At 40.9% G+C, this 13,846-nt stretch overlaps 1 protein-coding gene across 7 annotated transcripts in view; it reads right to left on the bottom strand.

Annotated features, from left to right (window-relative positions):
- LOC106581811 (protein TANC1) overlaps nucleotides 1–13,007 on the bottom strand; it is a 188,425-nt gene extending 175,418 nt beyond the window's left edge. For all 7 annotated transcript variants that reach the window (XM_014164166.2, XM_014164169.2, XM_045704457.1 and 4 more), the window contains exon 1: nucleotides 12,807–13,007. The gene's annotated coding sequence lies outside the window, so the exon portion shown is untranslated. The remainder of the gene's footprint in view (nucleotides 1–12,806) is intronic.
- Between the last annotated feature and the right edge of the window lie 839 nt (nucleotides 13,008–13,846).

The raw sequence follows: 13,846 nt of genomic DNA, 5'->3' as shown, positions 1-13,846 counted from the left end.
GTTTAAGTTCCTTGCTCAGAACATGAGAATATATGAAAGCTGGTGGTTCAATATTCCCAGTTCTTCAATATTCCCAGTTAAAACGTTTTAGGTTGTAGTTATAATAGGAATGATGACGTGTCGACTATTTCTCTCTATACCATTTGTATTTCATATACTTTTGACTATTGGATGTTCTAATAAGCACTTTAGTAGTTCAGGAGTACTTCAGGAGTTGATAGGCTTGAAGTCATAAACAGCGCTGTGAAGCAAGCATTGCTAAGAGCTGCTGGCAAACGCAGTAAAGTTTGAATGAGTGCTTACGAGCGTGCTGCCGCCTGCCACCGCTCAGTCAGATTGCTCTATCAAATCATAGACTTAATTGTAATATAATAAACACAGAAATACGAGCCGTTGGTCATTAATATGGGCAAATCCGGAAACTATCATTTCGAAAACAAAACGTTTATTCTTTCAGTGAAATACGGAACCGTTACGTATTTTATCAAACGGGTGGCATCCCTAAGTCTAAATATTCCTGTTACATTGCACAACCTTCAATGTTATGTCATAACGATGTAAAATTCTGGCAAATTAGTTTGCAACGAGCCAGGCGGCCCAAACTGTTGCATATACCCTGATACTGCGTGCAATGAACGCAAGAGAAGTGACACAATTTCCCTAGTTAATACTGCCTGCTAACATGAATTTCTTTGAATGAAATATGCAGGTTTAAAATATATACTTCTGTGTATTGATTTTAAGAAAGGCATTGATGTTTATGGTTAGGTACATCCGTGCAACGATTGCGCTTTTTTCGTGAATGCGTTTTTGTTAAATCCTCACCCGTTTGGCGAAGTAGGCGGTGATTCAATGATAAATTAACAGGCACCGCATTGATTATAGGCAACGCAGGACAAGCTAGTTAACCTAGTAATATCATCAACCATGTGTAGTTAACTAGTGATTATGTGAAGATTGTTTTTTATAAGATAAGTTTAATGCTAGCAAGCAACTTACCTTGGCTCCTTGCTGCACTCACGTGGTGGTCAGCCTGCCACGCAGTTTCCTCGTGGAATGCAATATAATCGGCCATAATCGGCGTCCAAACATGCCGATTACCGATTGTTATGAAAACTTGAAATGGGCCCTAATTAATCGTTAATGCCGATTAATCGGTCAACCTCTATTTAAGATATTTTCTCATTTCTCTCCCTCATGAGGAGGGAGGGTTATGAAAGTTCACAGAAATAACTAAAAGGTAGGCCTAGACCTACCAATTAGTTAAAGTGTTTTTACTGATAACAATCAAGGACCCATGTCATTATGTTACCGTCATTCTGTTACCGGGTGTTGATTCATTTCACTTACTGTAGTTCAATAACCAAAATAGAGCGAGATTTTACTGTCGTTCTGTTACTAAACTTTTCATCTGCACTGTTCCTCAAGTAAATGTGTTTTAGTAAAATGTTCAGTGGTTTTTGCTTGACATACATTTTAAAGTAAAAAAGTGAGTCTCAGCGTCACTCTGTTATTGCGAAATTGCCCCTGTGCTAATGGTTCTCAAAGGAAAAGTAAAATGATACAAATGATTTTGCTCCTGATGCCTGCCCCTCAAATGATACAAATGTAACAACAGCATCTGGACAACGATTCAAATGTAACCATGTTCTATTCGATATATTATCTGGTGCCCCAAGTCAAAATTGAATGTGCATTCCACTGGTCACGTTTATAAGTGAGTGTTGAAATAAATAATCAAGATTAGAAAATATTTTGCAGCACACCTGAGAGTTCCTCAAGACACACCAGTGTGCCGCAGCACACCCGTTGAAAACCACTGCCCTATACACATAACATGATGGCCTCCATAGGAAAACACATTTCACATCAGATATTATCATCTCTCTTCGTGAGAAGCCAAAGTGTTTCAAAAAAATATCTCCCTCAAATATCAGCAGTGAGCTCACAAAGGCCTAGTTCCCCCATCTTGATCTTGTAAACTGACCTGATTGAGAGGATGATAGCTAGCTATGAGTTAGGCTACCATTCGCCAGCCTCAGCCTGCCCACATCTATTTACAATCTTTATCTGGTTTCTTTTAATGAACATCAGGGAGACTCCTTAAATCCTCCTCCTCACCTGACTAGGAACACTCCCAAACAGGACAAAACTCCCTTGTTTGTCTGTGACAGTGGTCACCAACCTTTTCTGAGTCAAGATCACTTTCTGAGTCAAAATGCATGCCGAGATCTACCGCTCAGATTTTTTATTAACATGACTTAAAAAATGTAAGCCTATGCAACATTAACCAATTAAAAACAGTTCTGTAGCAATGAGGTTTGTGCAGTAAGCTATAGGCCCAATACATTATCACCGCATACTGGTTTTGCTTTAATTTACCTGCCAATGCATTGTTGTTCGGGACATTTTTTGAGGTAGGCTATATGATCACACCGGTAATAGACCCATTGTTGTTTTACCAGTGAGGCACAGCTGAGTGAGCATACATTTAAATAATTTGCAGAGGGAGAGAGCAGCAGACTGAGGATCCGTCTCTCAACATCCCTCCGCTCTCCCAATCCTCCACTGACAATGACCAAAAAGGGACACTGTCTTCCAGCTGATGGCAAAACTCGAGTCGCACCACCTTATTTCTGCCTCATGCACAAATTCATGTTGTTACTCATATGAACAGAGAAAGTTAAATATTCCTTGAAATTAAAAAAGACCCAAGCTGCTAATAATAACAACAACGCAAGCCTATAGATACACTTTCCTACTCATTCATTACAGCTGCACCGCTTGTTGTAGCGTTGAGTGGAAATAGGAAGAACGTGCATTTTATGGCTTATAAAAGTGTTGAATACAAAGTGTTGACAGTGCTGAGTAAGAACTTAAACATGAACTCACTCATAAAAACAGCATCTCTTTGCTGTATTCGTTGACAGTTCTCTCTAGTCATGGTTTTAAAAGTTTTGAAATCTCACAGTATCAATTTTGTCATATATTTATTTGATGCCTGCTATGTTACTGCAGACTCGGTCATCTGTGCAATCTGATTGTCCAGTGGTAGAGCATAGTGCACTTGATTTCCTCTCCAGGCCCACCGGGAAGGCAGAGTTTGTACCTTCAGACACATGAAATGGCAACAGTTTGCCTACCCGGCGCGCAGGGCAGCAAAAAAAATAGGAACACAAGGCTTTATCGTTGGGTTTTAATATAAATGTTTGGCGATCAACTAGAAATGCCTTGGAGATCGGCAAGTCGATCGTGATCGACCGGTTGGTGACCACTGGTCTATGAGATTATAAAAAGTTGGAAAGCACCAACTATTCCTCAGAATCTCGTTCCTTCTCTGCTTACAGACAACTCTGAGTCAGACTTAGCATATCCAGACCGTAGCCAGATATTTGGCAGGGAGTTTGGGGTTTCCTGCTAGGCTATTTGATTAGAGTCAAACATTAACTTGCCAGGTTTAAAGTCTACAGGCTTTTTCTTAACACATAGCATCTTCATACGTTTTACTTCATGAGTTTCTCTCGTAGGGATTCCTAGGCCAGTAAGACATTTAACAGAATTGGCATCATAGGGACTCAGAGCCGTTTCCTTTGTTTAAAGCAGATGTGTACGTCTAATAAATCACTCCTGGGTTTTGGCTGATAAACATTCCACAGGTGTTCAGCCTGAGCCCAGACAGTTTGCAGATAAGACTTCATTGCCACTCATCACCACAGCAGCAGAGGTTTATTATTAGACTACCTCACACTGAAGAAACAGTAATATAGACTATATACCGCTAAGAAAAAGACCACAACACAGCACTCTCTCATGGCAGGTAGCCTAACTGTTGTGAGAGGCTATAGGGAAACATGTTTGAATATCACAAGAGTGCACTGCATTAAACACCACAGTCATGATCACCTTGAAACTGTTTTAACTGTGAGTGACCCTCTCTCAAGAACCAGTTGGCCTGAGAGTTACAGCCAATTATTTATATATACACTAGATGACTGAAAGGGGGATGCTGTTCTGTAGCCACCGCACCTCCATCTTGGCACTTCCCCATCATTGTAAAAAATATTTTGGAAGCTATAGAAATGCATTTATTAATGTCTACATTTCTTTTTGCCATATTTATGCTATTACGGACACCTTAATGAAAACTATGAAATTATATTATGTGAGATACACAACAAATATATATATATATAACATTAAAGTACATATTTTTAAGTTCTAAAGTTAGTGTCCCCACAACAATAAAAAATACTTAAATAGCTGTAATTTTGTCCTTCGAACACTTAATTGAAATACTGTAGAATTCCAATAGTTCCTATAAAGGACTGCTTCTTCTGGGGAGTGCCAATATGGCCGACCGGTGGCTTCAAAGCCTCTCATTGGCAAAGTGGGTGGGGTTATATCCTGCCTGTTTGGCCCTGTCCGGAGGTATCGTCGGACGGGGCCACAGTGTCTCCCGACCCCTCCTGTCTCAGCCGCCAGTAATTTATGCTGCAATAGTTTGTGTCGGGGGGCTAGGGTCAGTCTGTTATATCTGGAGTTTTTCTCCTGTCTCATCCGGTGTCCTGTGTGAATTTAAGTATGCTCCCTCTAATTCTCTCTCTTTCTTTTTCTCTCTTTCTCTCTCTCTTTCTCTCTCAGGACCTGAGCCCTAGGACCATGCCTCAGGAATACCTGGCATGATGACTCCTTGCTGTCCCCAGTCCACCTGGTCATGCTGCTGCTCCAGTTTCAATTGTTCTACATGCAGCTATGGAACCCTGACCTGTTCACTGAACGTGCTACCTTGTCCCGGACCTGCTGTTTTGGACTCTCTCTCTCTACCGCACCTGCTGTCTCTAACTCTGAATGATCGGCTATGAAAAGCCAACTCACATTTACTCCTGAGGTGCTGACCTGTTGCACCCTCTACAACCACTGTGATTATTATTATCTGACCCTGCTGGTCACCGATGAACGTTTGAACATCTTGGCCATGTTCTGTTATAATCTCCACCCGGCACAGCCAGAAGAGGACTGGCCACCCCTCAGTGCCTGGTTCCTCTCTAGGTTTCTTCCTAGGTTCTGGCCTTTCTTGGGAGTTTTTCCTAGCCACCATGCTTCTACATCTGCATTGCTTGCTGTTTGGGGTTTTATGCTGGGTTTCTGTCCAGCACTTTGTGACATCGACTGATGTAGAAAGGGCTTTATAAATACATTTGATTTGATTTGATTGGCCTATACATAGCATTAGCAATTCAGGGTTTACATATAGTACATTCGGAACGTATTCAGACCCCTTGACTTTTTCCACATTTTATTCTAAAAGGGATGAAATATATTTTTTCCACTCATCAATCTACACACAATACCTCATAATGACAAAGCAAAAACAGGTTTTTAGAATGTTGGCAAATGTATAAAAAAAAATACTTTACTCAGTACTTTGTTGAAGGACCTTTGTCAACGACTACAGCTTTGAGTCTTCTTGGGTATGACGCTAAAAGCTTGGCACACCTGTATTTGGGGAGTTTCACCCATTCTTCTCTGCAGATCCTCTCAAGCTCTGTCAGGTTGGATGGGGAGTGTTGCTGCAAAGCTATTTTCAGGTCTCTCCATAGATGTTCGATCAGCTTCAAGTCCGGGCTTTGGCTGGGCCACTCAAGGACATTCAGAGACTTGTCCCGAAACCACTTCTGCATTGTCTTGGCTGTGTGCTTAGGGTCGTTGTCTTGTTGGAAGGTGAACCTTTTCCCCAGTCTGAGGTCCAAAGCGCTCTGGAGCAAGTTTTCATCAAGGATCTCTCTGTACTTTACTCCGTTCATCTTTCCCTCGATCCTGACTAGTCTCCCAGTCCCTGCCACTGAAAAACATCCCGCCAGCATGATGCTGCCACCACCATGCTTCACTGTAGGGATGGTGGCAGGTTTGGTGGAGTGCTGCAGAGATGGTTCATCTCTACAGAGGAACTCTGGAGCTCTGTCAGTGACCATCGGGTTCTTGGTCACCTCCCTGACCAAGGCCCTTCTCCCGCGATTGCTCAGTTTGGCCGGGCTGCCAGCTCTAGGAAGTTGGTGGTTCTAAACATCTTCCACTTAAGAATGATGGAGGACACTGTGTTCTTGGGGACCTTCAATGCTGCAGAAATGTTTTGGTACCCTTCCCCAGATCTGTGCCTCGATACAATCCTGTCTCGAAGCTTTACGGACAATTCCTTCAAACTCATGGCTTGGTTTTTGCTCTGCCATGCACTGTCAACTGTAGGACCTTATATAGACAGGTGTGTGCCTTTCCAAATCATGTCCAATCAATTGAATTTACCACAGGTGGACTCCAATCAAGTTGTAGAAACATTGCAAGGATGATCAATGGAAACAGGATGCACCTGACCTCAATTTCGAGTCTCTGAATACTAATGTAAATAAGGTATTTATGTTTTTGCAAAAATGTCTAAAAACCTGTTTTCGCTTTGTCATGATGGGGTATTGTGTGTAGATTGATGAGGGGGGAAAATAATGTAATACATTTTAAAATAAGGCTTTAATGTAACAAAATGTGGAAAAAGGGAAGGGGTCGGAATACAATTGGTCACAGCCTGAGCGGAGACCCAGCCCCTCTTATACTCCACAGTGATAACAACACAGCTATCTACCCCTCCATTTCTCTCTGGGGCTTTCTAAATGCTTAACAAAAATGTTAATAACAGCTGTTTCATCAGAAGGTACTGTTAACCTGTTGGGGGTAGGGGGCAGTATTTACACGGCCGGATAAAAAACGTACCAGATTTAATCTGGTTATTACTACTGCCCAGAAACTAGAAAATGCATATAATTATTGGCTTTGGATAGAAAACACCCTAAAGTTTCTAAAACTGTTTGAATGGTGTCTGTGAGTATAACAGAACTCATATGGCAGGCAAAAACCTGAGAAGATTCCTTACAGGAATGGCCTGTCTGACCATTCCTTGAGCTTCTTGCCTCTGTTTATTGAAGACTGGGGATCTTTGCTGTAACGTGACACTTCCTACGGCTCCCATAGGCTCTCAGAAGGCGGGAAAAAGCTGAATGATATCGAGGCAGCCCCAGGCTGAAACACATTTGCGCTTTTGGCAAGTGGCCGATCAGAGGACAATGGGCTTAGTGCACGAGTCGACCCCATGCTTTATTTTCTTTCGTCTTTTTACCTAAACGCAGATTCCCGGTCGGAATATTATCGCTTTTTTACGAGAAAAATTGCATAAAAATTTATTTTAAACAGCGGTTGACATGCTTCGAAGTACGGTAATGGAATATTTAGATTTTTTTGGTCACGAAATGCGTCGTGCTCGTCACCCTTCTTTACCCTTTCGGATAGTGTCTTGAACGCACTAACAAAACGCCGCTGTTTGGATATAACTATGGATTATTTGGGACCAAACCAACATTTGTTATTGAAGTAGAAGTCCTGGGAGTGCATTCTGACGAAGAACACCAAAGGTAATAACATTTTTCTTATAGTAAATCCGACTTTGGTGAGTGCTAAACTTGCTGGGTGTCTAAATAGCTAGCCCTGTGATGCCGGGCTATCTACTTAGAATATTGCAAAATGTGCTTTCACCGAAAAGCTATTTTAAAATCGGACATATCGAGTGCATAGAGGAGTTCTGTATCTATAATTCTTAAAATAATTGTTATGCTTTTTGTGAACGTTTATCGTGAGTAATTTAGTAAATTTTTTGTAAATTCACCGGAAGTTTGCTAGTTCTGAACGTCACATGCTAATGTAAAAAGCTGGTTTTTGATATAAATATGAACTTGATTGAACAAAACATGCATGTATTGTATAACATAATGTCCTAGGTGTGTCATCTGATGAAGATCATCAAAGGTTAGTGCTGCATTTAGCTGTGGTTTGGATTTATGTGACATTATATGCTAGCTTGAAAAATGGGTGTCTGATTATTTCTGGCTGGGTACTCTGCTGACATAATCTAATGTTTTGCTTTCGTTGTAAAGCCTTTTTGAAATCGGACAGTGTGGTTAGATTAACGAGAGTCTTGTCTTTAAAATGGTGTAAAATAGTAGATATTACTTCAATAGAAATTGAAGTAATAGCATTTCTAAGGTATTTGAATAACGCGCCACAGGATTCCACTGGCTGTTACGTAGGTGGGACGATTTCGTCCCGCCGACCCTAGAGAGGTTAAAACCATTTGGTTGTGCTCACACACAGGCTTAGGATCTCATACAGTACTGTAGCCCACTGAGGGTTTTTATGGGAGTCCTTTCATAAATGTATTATTCCCATGTCAGTTTAATGAAATGCCTCATTGAGTCGAATGTGTTGATTAAAGCGTGCAATCATAAAACATTTGGCAGACCAAAATAATTGTGGTTTCTAAACTGTATGTTCTCAGTGCGCTAATGAGGTCACTGAAATTTCACAGTGTCATACAGTAGCTTTGTTTGCTCACCACATTCTCTCTGTTCTCTCTACCGGAGCTGCTCTCATGTTCAGAAACCAAATCCTCCACCAATATACATAGGCAACTCAATATGCATCTGTCATTCTGCTACATTTTAATTGATGCCTAGAGGGAAGAAGTGCAATTAAATGGTGGGGTTAAAAGAGTTAAGGCGAATGCTTAGATACAAACTGCTTTGAACCCTTCAGAAATTGTACCTAATGCAATTACACAATGCCTCATACCCCATAGGCTAGAAACTGGTGAATGTAATAGCCTGTGTACAATTTTTAAATTAGGCTAGCCAATGGCGGCTGTACTGAGCAGATCATAGCACTAAGAACCAATGATAAAATTATGGCATATCAGTATCATCCTATTATTAACTGTGAGGGATCCTATGACCGCAGACAAATAATAGCGTCTAGTTATATCACATTAATAATAAAACAACCTCTTATTATGACAATCTACACAGATACCTTCTTCTGGATTTATTTGGCCATGGGAACTCTTCAAATACTACAATGATGTTTAAAGTAATTACATCAGAGGGCTTGCAACGAGCGACCTCGGTGCATGGGGTTGGCATGACACAGAGGGGCAACAGCCACTGTTAATAAAGGATCATTTCACAACAGGCCCCTCAAACCACTGAAACAACCATGACACAATAAAAACGTTCCCATAATGATCTATGAATCAAACTGGGAGTGTGAATACAAATCATCAAATCGCTGTTTCAAACAAACACTCCATCCCACCCAACTTCTTGCCTCTGGAAGGTGGACTGACCTCCTTCAGCCACATGTGTTATTGGTGTCAACCTAATAGACATTAGCCCACAACCAGATTAGAGCAGAATCCTTCCAATAAGATTTTATTTTACAAAACCAACTGACAGAGAGCTCTGCAAACTCCACACACTTTCCAGTCTTTGCCACACAAATCAATTCTGGTGTACACATTTCTATGCATGACTGTAAGTCACTTTGGAGAAAAGCATCTGCTAAATGCCATACATTATTATATTAATTAAACTCTTAAAGTCAGTAGACATTCAATATCGTTCCTTATTACTTGAATAATGTGCCACAATGTGGATGCTGTTTGGACACTGATTCAAAGCCCCCTGAACACTCTCTGGTCAGTGGCTCCATTGACTCCTCAGCCCCAACATTGTCTCCTTGGTGCAAGCACCTGTTATTGGCCAACTGGCTATGAACCATGGGAACTAGGTTCTCTGCTGTGACTACAGACCTTGTTGGCACTTCAAAGGCTAGCCTACATAACTTCACAAATGCATGATAAAATATTTTTTCTTCAGATAAACTATTATGACAGTTCACACTTCAGTCCTGTCATCACAAGCAAGCACCTGTTAGCTGCACAGGTAGCTCTACCTTGCATCTTGTTGAGCTGAAAATCTTTTTAAGCATATATTTCATGATTGTGAAATGGATAATAGACTAATTCTGTAAAGGTTATGAATGTAGAAACATTTGGAAATTGTCCTATAAAGTTAAAACTGGGCTAATTTCTGTCATCGGTTATTTACCTTTCGCCTTACTGTCTTAACCCATAGAAACACAGGGTGACACCGGCGGATGTGGTGGATTGAGACGCAGCCCATACAAAAATCTGATATCTCTAGCTTAAACTGACAGATTTTGATGGGGATTTTTTTTATTATGCTAATCACAGAGGCGCTGACATCGACACTAGGGGGTGTTAAAGCATCTGAGGTCAACATGAGTTCCAACAAGCAAGTAAGTGTCTTATGTAAGCACAAAATAAACTTAGGCCGTGTCTAAAGCAAATCAAATGTATGTATAAATCCCCATAACCCCTTTTACATCAGCACATGTCACTAAGTGCTTATACAGAAACCCAGCCTAAAACAGCAAGCAATGCAGATGTAGAAGCACAGTGGCTAGGAAAAACTTCCTATAAAGGCAGGAACCTAGGAAGAAAGCTAGAGCTCTGACCAGTCCTCTTCTGGCTGTGCCGGGTGGAGACTATAAGAGTCCATGACTTGACAGATCATGCAGTTTTAGTATTCTGATCGTAGAGTTCTGATCATGGAATTCCGAACGCATCATGCATCTACACCTACATGTGTCTACCGTGTCCACAGTGTGTCCGGATTCCCTTTTCCCGCACTATATTCAAATGCCAGTATGCATTCTACAAATGGTGGAATAGGCAAAATATGAAAATAACACAACAACAACTGACGGCAGTAGCTAACTACTGTAGCTAACTTTTGTAGCTTACTACTGTAGCTAACTAGCCAGCTAACCTCTGTAGCTAGCCAGCAAACTAGCAAGCAACGCTAAAGGGATCGCAAACGGGTTAGCATAACTCTAGCCAAACAGAACATATTTTTTCTAAATATTAGCTAGCTGCTAGCATTTATGAGGCCAGCAAACACATTCCTCACACTCTAGGAATGTATTTCTTCCAACGTTATAATGAAAAGGTGCCTCTCGGTCACAAAACACAAGTTTTCTAGAGACTTGTGGGAGGAGTGCTAATGACGTCACCCACAGTATGCGCTTTCGGTAGCTTGATTGCGCCCAGACTGAGGATAAATCCACACACAATGCATCCCTAACCACCTGAAGTGGTCAGACAGATCTGAACACAATCAGACCAAATCAAATCAAATGTATTTATAAAGCCCTTTTTACATCAACAGATGTCACAAAGTGCTTATACAGAAACCCAGCCTAAAACCCCAAACAGCAAGCAATCCAGATGTAGAAGCACGGTGACTAGGAAAACTCCCTAGAAAAGAAGGAACCTAGGAATAAACCTAGAGAGGAACCAGGCTCTGAGGGGTGGCCAGCCCTCATCTGGTTGTGTCGGGTGGATATTATAAGAGTACATGGCCATTAATTAAGGCCAGATCGTTCTTCAAGATGTTCAAACGTTCATAAATGACCAGCAGGGTAAAATAATAATCACAGTGGTTGTAGAGTGTGCAACAGGTCAGCACCTCAGGAGTAAATGTAAGTTGGCTTTTCATAGCCGGGCATTCAGAGGTTGAGACAGCAGGTGCAGTAGAGAGAGGGAGAGAGAGGGAGAGAGAGAGAGAGAGAGAGACCACAAAGTGACTTTTGTGTGTCTAGACCCGTCATTTCAATGACATTTTCGTATTCTGATAGCAGAAGTCGCATGTAAGTGTCAAGTGTAGACACGACCTTACTTCAACATGACTCAAACCCATGTGGGTGAGCAAGATTACTGCATATGGCTTAGGTCTTGATTTCAAAACCACCACATCTCATCTAAGAATACATTTCAAGCATCAACAAGACCACATTACTATGTAATAATAAAACAAATCAGATCCACTAAGGACAGGGTATCATTTTTAGCACTTTACATTACAGTACAGAATAAAGTGCAATAACATTGGTAAAAGTATAGTAACAAGTTCGTTTCTCAGTGACATTGATATAATTTGAGTATCTTGTTTCAGGGTAATACACCACATAGGACTACTTTGTTTTGTTATAGAGGGGTAACAACACAAGAACAGTATGGTAAAATGGAAGAAAGGCTTTGAGGATAAGGCTGAAAAGGGGGTTAACCGTTATTCTACTATGGCACACAGTGTTTGGTGTTCTAGCTACCCTGAAAAAAACTATAACTTGCCTATACTGTACTTAAATTAATTGGTGTCTGGCCAAATGTTTTCGTGGTGTGTAACTAAGGTGTTACTATACCATTACCATGTTATTTCTAGTAGCAAAGTCAACAACTGCTTTTTTAGTTTCTCGTAGGGATGCATTGCTGACATTTTACACATTTCCTATGCACACCAATGTGCGGCAGTTTCAGTGTGCGACTAAGATCAAATAAGGCCAAAATTATTTAGGTAGTCAAAGCGACAATAGCTGACACGTTGCAGATCTAGTTTTTTAACTTTTCAGAAGTTTCAGTTATGGTTGGACTCAATAGAAATGTCAGAAAAAATATTTTTGCTAAGACGTGACAGCTTGCCGAGAAGCTCAAGCTGTCAAAGGCACTTCACAAGAGCCCCCCCCCCCCCATACTTTGCTCAAGAATCATGTATTTAAAGTGAGGCCATATCGCTCACTATAATAAACTGTATAATAGTAGACATTTATGTAACGTTCTGTTTCTCTCTTCAATGTGAACTCACAGCGCTTCCAGTCTGAGACATGTCCCAACATATTCTCCTTGCTAGCTCTTCCTTCACTAACGTCAGCTAGTAACGTTAGACAGCTGGAGAAAAGCTAGTAATAATAGCTAGTTATGCTACTTTCTCCTCAAAACGAACCAAACACAGTCCAAGCTGTACTTGATATTTGAATAAAGACGAAAACACTGAACTTAAAAGTCCAATATTTACCTGGTAAATGTCATGGATATCCCAGTAGAAAAAGTTTTCCGACAGCTTAACTCCACATGAATCCCTTGATGGACCGAAGGTAGGGCGCGAGCTCCTCCCTCTCTAGACTAGTAGGCTACTCCATGAGGTCATTTAGAGCTGGTCCGGTACGCAAACTGCGCATCAACAGCACCGGACTTGTAACCAAGTAACCAAGTAACCAAGCCTCATGTGCATGCTCTTATTTAATCAAACTACAGTAGTGACGATGCACATTGATGATGGGAAGAAAACGACTTCTATTTTTGTACTGTGTCCCATACGATGAAATTGACCTATATGACATTATATTATGTGTATCTGATGTGGTGACGTAGTGTGTCATTATTTGTTAAACGAGGATTACTGGATGAGACCTTCATTGAGTGATGATTTAATGTAAAGTAAATCAAATGTGGATACGGCTTTGCTCATTGTACCCATTATAGTCAGGTGTATGGCGACACCGTGAGGCACAAACTAATAACATTCAAAGAAAACTTTAGTCCACTATATTACTTAGTATTTTCAAGATGGGAGCGACCGGTCTGAAAACAAATCAAAAAACCTATTATAAACTATTTTTTATGTGCAACTTTAAAACAATGTTTTCATGACACTTGGCAACCGCTAATACCAACCTAGTCAAAAGTTCCTAAAAACCAACCTAGCACCGGTGGTATAGCAAATGTTCATGAACCAGTGCAAAACAAAGATCATAGATCTTTGGTTGCTTCTTTTGACCATTTATTAGAGGCAAACAGTGCCGACCTGTCATTCAGGGCAGGTGGGGCAGAGCCCCAGCTCTTTTGAGCCCCACCTGTTTAGCTAAAAAAGAGAAAAACATACATAATTGTGTTGCATGTCACGTATCAGTTTGCAAACAATGTTTTTTTATTTCACCTTTATTTAACCAGGTAGGCTAGTTGAGAACAAGTTCTCATTTACAACTGCGACCTGGCCAAGATAAAGCAAAGCAGTGTGACACAGACAACAACACAGAGTTACACATGGAGTAAACA

Source organism: Salmo salar, chromosome ssa21, assembly GCF_905237065.1.
Source record: "Salmo salar chromosome ssa21, Ssal_v3.1, whole genome shotgun sequence".
Taxonomy (NCBI): domain Eukaryota; kingdom Metazoa; phylum Chordata; class Actinopteri; order Salmoniformes; family Salmonidae; genus Salmo; species Salmo salar.
This window is presented reverse-complemented; position numbering and strand designations above follow the sequence as displayed.